We start from the raw sequence: 15160 nt of genomic DNA, 5'->3' as shown, positions 1-15160 counted from the left end.
TCACATTCCAGGATGTCTGGCTTTTGGTTGACTGATCACACCATCATGGTTATCTGGTATTCATGAAGATCTTTTTTGTATAGTTCTTCTGTGTATTCTTGCCACCTCTTCTTAATATCTCCTGCTTCTGTTAGGTCCATACTATTTCTTTCCTTTATTGTGCTCATCTTCCTGGTATCTTAGCTGGTAAAGACTAACACATATTTAGTTAAAATTGTATAAATCTTAATTGTATTGAAAAAAATTGGAGTTTCAGTTACTTTTTTCTTTTTTTTATTGTGTCTCCATATTGCATGGCATATACTTATCCTAAATATTAACTCACTGTTACCTTAAATCCAGATTTAACTGGTCATTGTGCTTTCTTAATTGCTAAATACGGCAATGCTACGCTGTTAAAAAGCACAGCAACTGTCAGAGTGTCCGCTATGATACTGTCAGCAAAATAAAAGAGGAAACCTCCACCACTACTTTGTTTTTCTTCCTCTGGGGAGACATTCCTGAATCACGTGCATTGTGACAGCTTCTATTTTCTGAAATATTATTAAATCCTTATTTAGTCCTTGAGAGTTAAATTGGGCAATTTAAAAATATTTGCACACTTCTTTTTTATTTGAATTGATTAATATCACAAGAGTAATAGCATTTATGAAGAAGATAAAAATAGAGAGGTTCTGAAAAATTATTTGCGTCTTTCTGTTTTTATAGTTCTTAAATTTCATTTTTGGCTGGGTATGTCTTGCTTTAAATTTGTGCTTTCATTTGTGTTTTAAAACAGTGATAGGCCATTTTCCCAAATGAATATTTTACTTGTATTGCGTATGTTTCCAATGTGTCTGCTAAAATGACAATGTTTGAAGCTACCAAAGAAATCTAAATGAAGTCCTCTGGTTATCTGATAGTATTTAAAGTTTGGTTATAACTTAAATTGATTGAATTACCATCTAATTTTGTTAAGCCAAGAACTTTCTCTATTTTACTCTTATAAAAGTTAAATTTCAATCAGTTATCCCAAATGAAACACTTTTTAAAGTTAATCAAAGGTTTTCTCTTTTTTTAACTGCATACTTATTCTGTACAATATTATGTGTTAGCATCTGAAATCCTGCCAATGTGCAGAAGACTTCATATTTTAATAGTTGATTATAAAATATGATCCTCCCTCTTTGTAAATATTCTTCAGTACAATATTTTATCAAAGGAATTTCACCTTGATGCATACATTTTCAATTAATATTAAAGCTTTTATAATACTCCAGAAAACATATACATTTTGGAAGGGTTTTTTTTCCCTTGAGGTGTAAATTTGCCTTTTAAAAACAAAGATAATTTACAGAAAAATATGTGGAAAGCATCAGAATTCAAACAATGCTTTAAAAATAATAAAAGAAATCCATTTTGATTACTTGGAAGCCTTTTTTCCTAACTAAGCCAACTCTTGGCTAGAAAAATGTCTGAAAGAAGATGGACTAACTTCCAGGATTTAAAAGCATTTTCAAATCCTAATTGTCTTGGAACATAAATGCAGTCATAAGAAACAAAATTGGTTTGACAGCAAAGTTTCTTATCTCAGCAAGTCAGGTCAGGCAAACCATAGTAGTTTTTCAGTAAGTAATGTCTCCTTGAAAATGTTTCAATCATGAAAAAAAAATAGTTAAGTATTACTTATCTTTCATATTTTTGTATTATATTTCATGGATTATCTACTGATGTCAATCTTGATCCTACATATTTTTAAGATTTAATTGCTATTTCCAAGATTATTTACTGCATATCTATGTACATACTGTCATTATTTTACAGATGAATTGACTGATTATTGGAGAGGTTAACTAATCTTCTCACTGCAAAAAGGAGTAGGTAAATGATTTACTCTCTCATCTGAAACCCATGAACATTCCATTATGCTACACTGTCCATCATAAAGCAATTTTGTCTTTGATTCACCTATACTTCTAAATACCTGTCATGACTTTATGCAGAGTTTGAAAGTGAAGTAGAAACATGATTGTTTAAAGTGATTCATCCTAGATTTAGGAATATACTAATAAAATAATCCTCAGGCAAACCATTTTAGCTACAAAGAGTATTGGCATGTATTCAACATACTTTGTGATCTTCTGACTGAAGTCCCCACATTCACAGCATAGGCACAGCTAATTTTACTGTTGATCTGATTTGAATTTGAGAGATAGCAAAGGTATATTTTAAACCATCTATTGTAAAAATACAATAAGCCAGTCTGTACCCACTTATAGCAGATACTTCCTTCAGAGAGAATACAGATACATTTTAAAACTTTAAAATTTCAAGTAGTTGTTCCTGATCATTTTCTTTTTTCTGTGATGCTATATAAAGTAGATAACCACATTATGTGGAAAGCAGGGGATCTGGAGCTATACAGACCTAAAAATGTTTCCAGCTACAGGGCCTTGTACAGATTAATCTGCATCATCAGGATTTTTATCTGTAAAATGGAGATAATAATATTGATCTTCTGAATATTATAAAAGGGTTGAGAGAGATCATGGATATAAAACAAGAGTGACAGAGAAAATGCTTATTTAAAGCAATCATTCACAAATTAAACTTAAAAATGTAACATATCAGGTAAGAAAATATTCTATTTCACAAGAGTCCTGATACAAATGGATTGACTCCATGAAGACATTTATTTTTGCCAAAGTGTGTATCAGTAAGTTGTGGACTCTGTGCGAGAGGGAGAGGGTGGGGGGATTTGGGAGAATGGCATTGAAACATGTGTAATATCATGTATGAGACGAGTCGCCAGTCCAGGTTCAATGCATGATGCTGGATGCTTGGGGCTGGTGCACTGGGACAGCCCAGAGGGAGGGTATGGGGAGGGAGGAGGGAGGAGGGCTCAGGATGGGGAGCACGGGTATACCTGTGACGGATTCATTTCAATGTTGGCCAAAACTAATACAATATTGTAAAGTTTAAAAATAAAATAAAATTAAAAAAAAAAAAGAAAAAACAATAGGAAGCTGGAGGAAGAGGTGGATGTGAATGAAAATGAGGAATACGGGGTGGGGGGTGTTTCTTGTGGTGATGGGATTATTCTGTATTGTGATTGTATCACTATTAATATTTGTTGTTGTTTAGTCACTGAGTCACATCTGACTCTTTTACAAACCCATGGACTGTAGCCCAAGAGGATCCCCTGTCCATGGGATTTCCTAGGCAAGAATACTGGAGTGAGTTGCCATTTCCTTTTCCAGGGGATTTTGTTGACCCAGGGATGGAACCCACATCTCCTGCTTGGCAGGCAGATTTTTACCATTAAGTCAACGGGGAAGCCCAAATCACTATTAATACACTGATTGCAATATAGCACCAAAAGTTTTGCATGATGTACATTCACACTCTGCTTTAGCTTACAAGTGCATATGTATGTTCAATTATCTGAAAGTTGTAACATAAGTTTAATCAAACACATGCTTATCATGTGCATGTGAGGCAACCTAGATATTTACCAAGGTATCTTATTCCATTGGTGATAAAGGTGACAAACAGGAATTTAACAATATGGACCACAGAGAAGTGGCTAGTGCTGCTATTTTTATTCTCTGTATGCAGAACAATGTAAGCATGAAGATAGTGAGAAAATCTTATGAGAGGTTTCAAGGCAGTTGCCACTGTCTCTTGATAGTTTCCTGCAAAGCCACAGATTTTGAAGATGGCAGTAAAGAGAAAGAAAATGTCATTCATTATTTCTAAGAATGTTCATACTCAAAAAGCTAAATAAATTAGCAGATATTCTCAACACAGAGTTTATGCTTAAAATAATCTTGCTCTGTATTTATTAAATAGAATAAAATAAATATATGTATATGAATATATCTTCACATTCTCATGTTCATAAAAGCATATATAAATATATATTAGGTTCTATTTTTCTTAAAAATTACTGTGCTCTGTGAAAGATAATAAGAAGTTCAGATCAAATTAATATATCAGAAAAGGAAAACTCTCTCAGAATGTTATTGATGGTTGAGTAGGAATTTAGCATATGGGGAATAACTAGGAAGATTATTTCAGGAAGGAAAATAACAAATTATCCCTTCACTGGGGGAAGAAGATGGAAAGTCGCTCAGTGGTGTCCAACTCTTTGCGACCCTATAGACTATATAGCCTACCAGGCTCCTCCATCCATAGGATTTTCCAGGCAAGAGTACTGGAGTGGGTTGCCATTTCCTTCTCCAGAGGATCTTCCCAACCCAGGGATTGAACCCAGGTCTCCCGCATTGTAGGCAGACACTTTACCATCTGAGCCACCAGGGAAGCCCTGTCAGAAAAGGAAAACTCTCTCAGAATGTTATTGATGCTTGAGTAGGAATTTAGCAGATGGAGAATAACTAGGAAGATTATTTCAGGAAGGAAAATAACAAATCATCCCTTCATTGGGGGAAGAAGATGGAAACATTTTGAAAAGACCAAAGGTTTAATGAGGAATGACTTAGTGGATAAATTTAGAGGTATTGCTCAAGAGCAAATACACACATCACAAAGTCCTAAGTTCCTAAGGCCTTTTGGACTTTAGGTTTGTTTTGGGTACTTTTTCGTTTGGAACAAGAAAATATTGAATAGTTTTGAGAAGACTGATGGTTTAATTATTTTTTTAAATACCATTTAGGTAGAGAATAATTGGAGGGTGATAAAAATGGGCCCGTGGAAAGAAGTCAAGAGATTTTATAGACTTGGCAAGAGATAACAGCAGCTTAGATGGGAGAAGTGGAAAGCATAAAAGGTTGACAGATTCAATTAAATCTCATATTAGAATTAGCAGATCTTGGATACAGGATGAGAACAGATATAGCCAGATATATGGTTAATGAGGTAGATATATCATCATTTATTAATACAGAAATAACGGAGAAAATTCAGGTATGAAGCATAGGGTAGAGTAGGAGTAGGTTAGCAAATCAGTCAGATTTATAACTAATATTAATTTAATTTATAAATGATGTTTATAGCTGTCAGTGAAATATCTCAGTTGAGTTCTAAGATAGAAAACCAAATATAGAAATTTAAAGGTCAGAGATGAACCTCAGACTTGATTTGTGCATTTGGGTAGAAATACAAAAATAAAAAAATATATAAAAATATTGGAGCTAATGATATCACTAGAAGAGGGTAAAAAGCAAGAATAAAAGAGTGCTCACGACTGACTGATGAGGGGTAGTCAGAGTTAGAAGTCAGGCCTAACAGAAAAGACTACAAAATAGACAATAAAGCCCACTGAACGGAGAGGAAGAACATAGGAGAGGAGGGTCAAGGAAGCACTAAATGCTTCCTAGAGGAAGAGCAGTGTGAATGGAACACACTCATCTGACATCTCAGCAAAAGCAGCTTTGTTATAACACGGATGTGAGAACCCGAATAGAGTGTTACAAAGAAAGGAAAAGGGCCATCAGATGCTCAGAACTTGGAAGAATTTTTCTCTGCCATTATGACCTTCTATCCTAAAGGAAATAAACCTTGAATACTCATTGGAAGGGTTGATGCTGAAGTTGAACTCCAATACTGTGGCCACCTGATGTGAAGAGCTGACTCACTGGAAAAAACCCTGATGCTGGGAAGGATAAAAGGCAGGAGGAGAAGGGGATGCCAAAGGATGAGAGAGTTGGATGGCATCACTGACTCAACAGACATGACTTTGAGCAAACTCTGGAAGACTGTGGAGGACAGGGAAACCTGGCATACTGCAGTCCATGGGGTCACAAAGAGTAGGACGCAACTGAGAAACTGAACAACAAAAATGACCGAACAACAAAAATGACCTTCACTAGGCACCTGGGCATCCCTCCTTCTGGTCAAAAACATCATGTCTCAAACTTAATACTAATGAAATGGTGACCACTTCTTCTGAACATGACCAATGTGTCCCCATTCACCAACTTTATATACTATTTTACTGTAAGCTATAAATAACACTCAAGGGCAGGGAAATAATTTGATAGAAAAAATGTTTACTATTCACAAAAGATAATTATTTACTCCATGGAAAAGAAGAATCTACAGAAAAGTTATTAAAAATAAAAGGGAAAAGTTAAATATTATGCAGCTTTAGCAAATGAAGAAACATGAGTAATGATACCACAATGATATAAACTGGAGTGATTTTCAAAAGGTAGTGTTAAGTTTTTAAAAAAGGAGCACAAAAGAATAGATGCATGTACAACTGAATCACTTTGCTGTACACCTGACACTACCATACCATTGTTAATCAACTGTATTCCAATTAAAAAAAAAAAAAGTTTAAAAAAAGTAAAAAATAGTGTAGTACTAAACTTTTTGTCTAAGAGAAAATGAGTAGCAAGAAACATATACGTATGCACATATTTCCATGAAAAAGGTAATTAAGGGATGATAAATAAGAAATTGAGGAGTTTGGTTGGATACAAGGTAAGTTAAGTATCATGGATATATGCAGGATGGAAAGAGATAGAAGGTATGGGAGATGAGAATTTTCTGAGACAATCTTTGCAATAGTTTTGACTTTGAAAACCATAGTATGTTTCACTACTCAACTCCCCCCCACACACACTAAGAAGGATGTAAAAATAGCAAAAGTGGAATATAAACAAAAACAATTGGACCTAACTGTAATTCAAATTCATAGAATAACCATATTTAGTGGGATAGTCAAACAAAATATGTTGACTCCATATCATCAGACTGCATACTAAAAGAGCTATAAACAATGTTGAATTTCAGTAGGTTTATTTTACATATATTTTGTGTTAGTAGTTGTCAATTAATATAATCTGTATCACAGAACTGACAAAATAACAAATCCATTGCCAATAATGAGAGACAGATTAAAAAGAGTCTGATAATCACTTATCTTACTTCCTCAAACCTAGAGGTGATGATGTATACATCTTTTTGCTACATCAGGGTGCCTCACTCTTTTCAGTTACATCTTGCGTAAAAATGAAAGTGAAAGTTGGTCAGTCGTGTCCGACTCTTTGAGACCCCATGGACTATTGAGTGCATGGAATTCTCCAGGCCAGAATACTGGAGTGGGTAGCCTTTCCCTCCTCCAGGGGGTCATCCCAACCCACGGATTGAACCCAGGTCTTCTGCAACACATTTGTAAATATTTTTTTATTGAAATATTTTTAATTACACCTTTTGTATGGTACCTATTTCTTGCTGCCACTGTGACAGCTACATATACTTAAATGCTTATAAATATGTATATTCAATTCTAAGAATGTGCACACATGTTGATAGATAAAGATAAGTAACATGAAAAACTGCAGAAAAAGTAACTGATGTATTTAAATATTCTTAAATAAATTTCATTTAAAAATATTCAGTCTGGTTCAAATGCTTTATTTTCATTAATCACAGGGACCGATTTTGACATTTTTACAGACCAATTTCATACGGAATTCATCCAAAACCTAAAGGTAAAGTGATTTGTTACTTCAGACTCCTTAGAAAGTCTGCTTAAGTAGAGCACTGTCAAAAAACTGAAAAATAGAGCTATAAATTCTTACATGTATAAATTCAGAATGGCATTCCCAAGTTTTATTTGAGCTTTCTATTACAAAACCAGAGAAAGAAAAAAAGATATTGAGCTGAAAATTTTTACTACCTCATGATTAATTATTATAATCATAGAAAAATATTATCTACCTTTTTCTCACAGTATTTTTGCTTTTTTTGTTTCTTTGTTTGAAAACAAGTATGTAGAAGCAATAGGACTATTAAGAGTCATACACACATACATCAAGTCTACACACTATATGTAAGAAACATACTTTTATTTTAACCACTTGTCTTTCCTGCTATCTCTGGAATGTCAAACTATCATTTTACTAGTATTGTGGCTATTAAGTGATGAGGACACAGATGCACTTGTATGCAATTGAACTGTCAATACTTGAAATTTCATTGTGCAATGATATGTTTTTTTTTTTCTTAAGAATGTCTTTTAAACCATTATGCCACTATATAACAATCATAAGAATAAAAAAAATTATTAACATTATATCAATATTTTCTAATGTGGCCACATAGGAACCCACTTTTTATCTTGTCTAGAGTGCATTTAATGCAACATGCCTTCACTTTCACTTTTCACTTTCATGCATTGGAGAAGGAAATGGCAACCCACTCCAGTGTTCTTGCCTGGAGAATCCCAGGGACGGGGGAGACTAGTGGGCTGCTGTCTATGGGGTCACACAGAGTCGGACATGACTAAAGTGACTTAGCAGCAGCCTTTCCTGAACTAAAGTTATCCCTTTTCCTGGCAATATATAAAGCAGAGACTCTAAATATAATAAAAGTCCTTTCTAGGGCTACCACTGAGTAAAATTCTGAAGAACAGGGACATATACATCTCATAGTTCTTTCTTCAACTAGTCACCTTGGTAATCATTCAAGGTAATTGCTGGCATTTTTTAGAATAAGGTACTTACTAACAAACAATAAATAATTCTAGGGACTTCCCTGGTGGTCCAGTGGTTAAGAATCTGCTATGCAATGCAGAGGACATGGGTTTAACCCCTGGTTGGAGAGCTAAGATCCCATATGCCGTGGAACCTCTAAGCCTGTGCCCTCAACTACTGAGTCATGTGCCACAACTAGAAAGTCCTTTTGTTGCCATGAAAGATCCTGCATGATGCAACAAAGAATCCCCCATGCTGCAACTAAGACCTGACTTAGCCAAATAAACAAATATTTTTAAAAAGAACAAAAGGTCTACTACAAAGCCACAGTTACCAAGACAGTATGGTACTGGCACAAAGGCAGAAATATAGATCAATGGAACAAAATAGAAAGCTCAGAGATAAACCCAGGCACCTATGGACACCTTATCTTTGACAAAGGAGGCAAGAATATACAATGGATTAAAGATGATCTCTTTAACAAGTGGTGCTGGGAAAACTGGTCAACCACTTGTAAAAGAATGAAACTAAAGTACTTTCTAACACCATACACAAAAATAAACTCAAAATGGATTAAAGATCTAAACATAAGACCAGAAATTATAAAACTCCTAGAGGAAAACATAGGCAAAACACTCTCCAACATACATCACAGCAGGATCCTCTATGATCCACCTCCCAGAATATTGGAAATAAAAGCAAAAATAAACAAATGGGACCTAATTAAACTTAAAAGCTTCTGCACAACAAAGAAAACTATAAGCAAGGTGAAAAGACTGCCTTCAGAATGGGAGAAAATAATAGCAAATGAAGCAACTGACAAACAACTAAGCTCAAAAATATACAAGCAACTCCTACAGCTCAACTCCAGAAAAATAAATGACCCAATCAAAAAATCGGCCAAAGAACTAAATACACATTTCTCCAAAGAAGACATACAGATGGCTAAGAAACACATGAAAAGATGCTCAACATTACTCATTATCAGAGAAATGCAAATCAAAACCACAATGAGGTACCATTTCATGTCAGTCAGAATGGCTGCAATCCAAAAGTCTACAAGCGATAAATGCTGGAGAGGGTGTGGAGAAAAAGGAACCCTCTTACACTGTTGGTGGGAATGCAAACTAGTACAGCCACTATGGAGAACAGTGTGGAGATTCCTTAAAAAACTGGAAATAGAACTGCCTTATGATCCAGCAATCCCACTACTGGGCATATACACCAAGGAAACCAGAATTGAAAGAGACAAGTGTACCACAATGTTCATCGCAGTACTGTTTATAATACCCAGGACATGGAAGGAACCTAGACGTCCATCAGCAGACAAATGGATAAGAAAGATGTGGTACACAGACACAATAGAGTATTACTCGGCCATTAAGAGAATACATTTGAATCAGTTCTAATGAGGTGGATAAAACTGGAGCCTATTATACAGAGTGAAGTAAGCCAGAAAGAAAAACACCAGTACAGTATACTAACACATATATATGGAATTTAGAAAGATGGTAACGATAACCCTGTATGCGAGACAGCAAAAGAGACACAGATGTATAGAACAGTCTTTTGGACTGTGTGGGAGAGGGAGAGGGTGGGATGATGGGAGAATGGCATTGAAACGTATAATATCATATATGAAATGAATCGCTAGTCCAGGTTCAATGCCTGATACTGGATGCTTGGGCCTGGTGCACTGGGATGACCAAGAGGGATGGTACAAGGGAGGGAGGAGGGAGAGGGGTTCAGGTTGGAGAACACATGTATACCTGTGGTGGATTCATGTTGATGTATGGTAAAACCAATACAATATTGTAAAGTAATTAACCTCCAATTAAAATAAATAAATTTATATTTTTTAAAAAACGAACAAAAGGGCATTTTAAAAATAAATAATTCTAAACATTAAAAACAGGTAAATAGCTCCTTTGCTATTCATGTTAGTTATCTTTGGCAGAGCTATTTACTAAAACATTTTAATAAGTGATAGTATCTGAAGTAGGGCTTCCCTTGTGGCTCAGCAGTAAAGAATCTGTCTGCCAAATGCAGCAGACTTGGGTTTGATCCCGTGTTGAGAAGATCCCTGGAGAACGAAATGGTTACCCCCTCCAGTATTCTTGCCTGGGATATCCATAGACAGAGGAGACTGGCGGGCTGCAGTTCATGTGTCGCAAAAGAGTTGGACATGATTTAGCAACTTGTTGAAGTGTCTGAAGTAATGCTAAAGAAACTTTTAGATAAAATTTTCTATTAGAGCTTGCTAACATATTTCATTGTAGCTAAACTGACAACTTATAATGGTTAGTCACTAAAACTTATTCATCTTCTTTTTAAGAGCACATTTGACAAATTGATATGTTCATTCATGATACAGTTTCCTAATGGTCAAAAAGCTGGGCAACATGGGAAGAGGTGATTCTTAATTCAAATTATGTCATATGAAGTAAGGTAAGGCTGTTTTAAGGATAGTAGAACTCTATTTAATAAAATGAACTAATGTTGCAATTTACTACAAAATACTATCATAAAGTGGAACACATAGAATTTGACTACTGAAACCATCAATTTTCTCTATTTAAGAAGTTGCAAAATGTAATGGATTTTTAAAAGTCATTATATAAAGACTGGATATCAGAAACAATAAAACTAAAATTAGCATTGAAATGAATAATTCAAGAAAATTGAGACCCTCTTCAAATGTGTAATTATGGCAGATACCCCCTATTGCTTACTCTGTCATATGCTCTTCTTTGAAATAGTATCAGTGATTTCCAGCTGACACTTGATTGACTAAACTAACATACAATTCTCAGTAATTTAAAAATACAAATTCTAGAATATGCAAAATAAAACTAATGTGCCCTCAGTTCAGTTCAATACCAGGCCTCCCTGTCCATCACCAACTCCCAGAGGTTACTCAAATTCATGTCCATCGAGTCAGTGATGTCATCCAGCCATCACATCCTCTGTTGTCCCCTTCTCCTACATTCAGTCTTTTCCCAGCATCAGGGTCTTTTCAAATGAGTTAGTTCTTCACATCAGGTGGCAACATATTGGAGTTTCAACTCAAGCATCAGTCCTTCCTGATTTCCTTTAGGATGGATTGGTTAGATCTTCTTGCAGTAAAAGAAACTCTCAAGAGTCTTCTCCAACACAAAAAGCATCAATTCTTTGGCACTCAGCTTTCTTTATATTTCAACTCTCACATCCATACATAACTACTGGAAAAACCATAGCTTTGTCTAGATGGACCTCTGTTGGCAAAATAATTTCTCTGCTTTTTCATATACTATCTAGGTTGGTCATAGCTTTTCTTCCAAGGAGCAAGTGCCTTTTAATTTCATGGCTTAATTTAATTTCATGAAATTCAATTTCATGAAATTTTTAATTTCAACCATGAATGTGCCCTACTTAATGGAAATGTCCTTTAAAAAGTATCTTTTATTTCCCCTTTAAAATAAAAAAAAAAGGTCTGCATATTGTATTGTAGTTATGATGGTTGGGTTTTAATCAGACATTTTAAATAATTAAGGGAAATCATGAGTTGTGGATTTGGGGGAAAAAAGGTCAAGGACACTAGTTATTTTGTGCCTATGAAACAAAAACAAAGTTAGAAAGAGATGGGTACAATTGACCTTTCAGTTCAGTTCAGTTCAGTTCAGTCACTCAGTCGTGTCCAGCTCTTTGTGACCCCATGAATTGCAGCACGCTAGGCCTCCCTGTCTATCACCAACTCCCGGAGTTCACTCAAACTCATGTCCATCGAGTTGGTGATGCCATCCAGCCATCTCATCCTCTGTTGTCCCCTTCTCCTCCTGCCCCCAATCCCTCCCAGCATCAGAGTATTTTCTAATGAATCAACTCTTCACATGAGGTGGCCAAAGTACTGGAGTTTCAGCTTTAGCATCATTCCTTCCAAAGAAATCCCAGGGTTGATCTCCTTTAAATTGGATTTGTTGGATCTCCTTGCAGTCCAAGGGACTCTCAAGAGTCTTCTCCAACACCACAGTTCAAAAGCATGAATTTTTCAGCGCTCAGCTTTCTTCACAGTCCAACTCTCACATCCATACATGACTACTGGAAAAACCATAGCCTTGACTAGACAGACCTTTGTTGGCAAAGTAATGTCTCTGCTTTTCAATATGCTATCTAGGTTGGTCATAACTTCCCTTCCAAGGAGTAAGTGTCTTTTAATTTCATGACTGTAATTACCATCTTCAGTGATTTTGGAGCCCCAAAAAATAAAGTCTGACACCGTTTCCACATCTATTTCCCATGAAGTGATGGGACCAGATGCCATGATCTTAGTTTTCTGAATGTTGAGCTTTAAGCCAATTTTTTCACTCTTCTCTTTCACTTTCATCAAGAGGCTCTTTTGCCAGGGTCCAGCCCCAGCAGGATCCAGCAATACCCTCAGGATGACGGTGTGGGTGATAAGAGAGAAAAAGAGAGAGAGAGAAAGAATGACACGGGGAGACCAAGCTTCAGTGAATGAGGCCCATAACTTTATTTTCAAAAGGAACTTTTATACCTTGACTTGTGCATAGAGGGAAATGAAAGATGCAAAGTGATGCAGAGTCAGCCCAAACATTACATCTGTTCTGTCTTTATCAAAACCAGGATTTTTTCTGCATACCTTTCCCATAAACAATGTTGTGTACATTATCTTCTGGCCTTGGAGGCCTATGGACATTTTATGACCCTTTTTTGATAAAGGCTGCTCAACCAGAAAACTTATTTTCCCTTGAAGTGTTTTTTCTTTATATTTCTAATCTATGTCAGCCTCAGAAAGTGCTAAACAGAGTTACATTCTCACGGAGCAAAGGTGCAGTGAGTTACAACAAAGAAAGAACTTATTAGCTCAAAGGTCTGATGTGGTTAATTCCAAGGCTACTACTTGTTTTTCTTACATTCCAGCTATGTTAACCAATGCACTCCCAGGTGCACAATGGATAAGGGATACGGGAACTTGGCAGCAAGCATTGGCTCAACAATGAAATCTTACACGAGCACTACTCTAATAGTTTTTAATTCTTTGAAAGGCTCTATATTTTTAGAAAGTTTTAGGCTTCCCATGTCTCTCAGGGTTGGGAGGCTGTGAACAATCACATGTGTAGCTGCAAGAGTCTGGATAAACCTGTCAGGCAAGCTAGAAAGCCATCAGAGGAGTTTGAATTGAAACACTCCTATCATTCCCAGGAGACTTATTAACTAAAGCTCTAAGTTGACTCTTTCCAGAGAAAGGTGGTCGGGGATAGCCCCCTGTTAATGTCAGAAGAGTTTGAAAGGCACAAAATAGTAAGACAGACAGATTCTGGTTTTGGGGTAGATGCTCGAGCAGATCCAGGGGGTCCCTCGAGTTCTGATCCACCTTGCTCGTCAGACCTCTTCCACATGACCTTGTCATGGGTGGGATCTCCCGTGGTGGCTCCCGGCACTCTTTAGTTCCTCTTCACTTTCTGCCATAAGGATGGTGTCATCTGCATATATGAGGTTATTGATATTTCTCCCAGCAATCTTGATTCCAGCTTGTGCTTCTTCCAGCCCAGTGTTTCTCATGATGTACTCTGCATATAAGTTAAATAAGCAGGATGACAATATACAGCCTTGACGTACTCCTTTTCCTATTTGGAATCAGTGTGTTGTTCCATGTCCAGTTAGGGCCCTGTATAATTTTGACTTTCCCTAACTGACTTGCCTGATAGCTCAGTTGGTAAGGAATCTGCCTGCAATGCAGGAGACCCTGGTTCAATTCCTGGGTTTGGGAGATCTGCTGAAGAATGGGTAGCCTACCCACTCCAATATTCTTGGGCTTCCCTTGTGGCTCAGCTGGTAAAGAATCTGACTGCAATGCAGGAGATCTGAGTTCAATCCATGAATTGGGAAGATCCCCTGGAGAAGGGAAAGGCTACCCACTCCATTACTCTGGCCTGGAGAATTCCATGGGCTGTATAGTCCACGGGGTCGTAAAAAGTTACACATGACTGAGTGACTTCACTTTCACTCTTCAAAGTTAACCACTAATAGCCTACTGTTGACTGAAAGCCTTCCAGGTAACAGCCAATTAACACATATTTTGTAAGTTATAAGTTCCATGGTGGCTCAGTGGTAAATAATCCACCTGCCAATGCAGAAGACATGGGTTCAGTCTCTGAGTTAGAAAGATCCCCTGAAGAAGGAAATTACAACCCACTCCAGTATTCTTGCCAGGGAAATTCCATGGACAGAGGAGCCTGGAAGGCTACAGTCCATGGAGTTGCAGAAGAATCTGACACAACTTAGTAACTAAACGACAACAGCAACATACATAGGACTGATGCTGAAGCTGAAACTCCAATACTTTGGCCACCTGATGCAAATAATTGACTCACTGGAAAAGACCCTGATGCTGGGAAAGATTGAAGGCAGGAGGAGAAGAGGACAACAGAGCATGAGATGGTTGGATGGCATCACTGACTTGATGGACATGAGTTTGAGCAAGTTCCAGGAGTTGGTGATGGACAGGAAAGCCTGGAGTGCTGCAGTCCATGGGGTTGCAAAGAAACCGACATGATTCAGTGACTGAACTTGAACTTGACATAACTAACTTTTCTTAATTTTTTAAAATATTTCCAGGCTATGGAGTTAGCAAGTTTCCAAAATATTTTCCAATATATGTAATATATATGAAAAAAATCTGTGTATAGGTGGAGCTTCACAATTAAAACCTATGTTTAAAAGTTGCTGATTTGTAACAA

General features: G+C 36.6%; 1 long non-coding RNA gene across 6 annotated transcripts in view; it reads right to left on the bottom strand.

Moving 5' to 3' along the window:
• The window catches only part of LOC147361816 (uncharacterized), a 429777-nt gene that overhangs the window by 258936 nt on the left and 155681 nt on the right, over positions 1–15160 (bottom strand). The window contains exon 4 of one of the 6 annotated variants that reach the window (XR_015137661.1): positions 12907–13990. The exons of the other annotated variants lie outside the window; for them this stretch is intronic. This is a non-coding gene — a long non-coding RNA (uncharacterized LOC147361816). Of the gene's footprint in view, positions 1–12906; positions 13991–15160 lie in introns of those variants that run through there. 6 annotated transcript variants of the gene reach the window in all.

The sequence above is a fragment of the Bos grunniens genome, chromosome 12 (assembly GCF_055505025.1).
Source record: "Bos grunniens cultivar Pamir isolate PY7600 chromosome 12, Bosgru_T2T1.0, whole genome shotgun sequence".
Classification (NCBI taxonomy): Eukaryota; Metazoa; Chordata; class Mammalia; order Artiodactyla; family Bovidae; genus Bos; species Bos grunniens.
The sequence above is the reverse complement of the archived record's forward strand: the minus strand, read 5'-3'. Positions and strand labels throughout refer to the sequence as shown.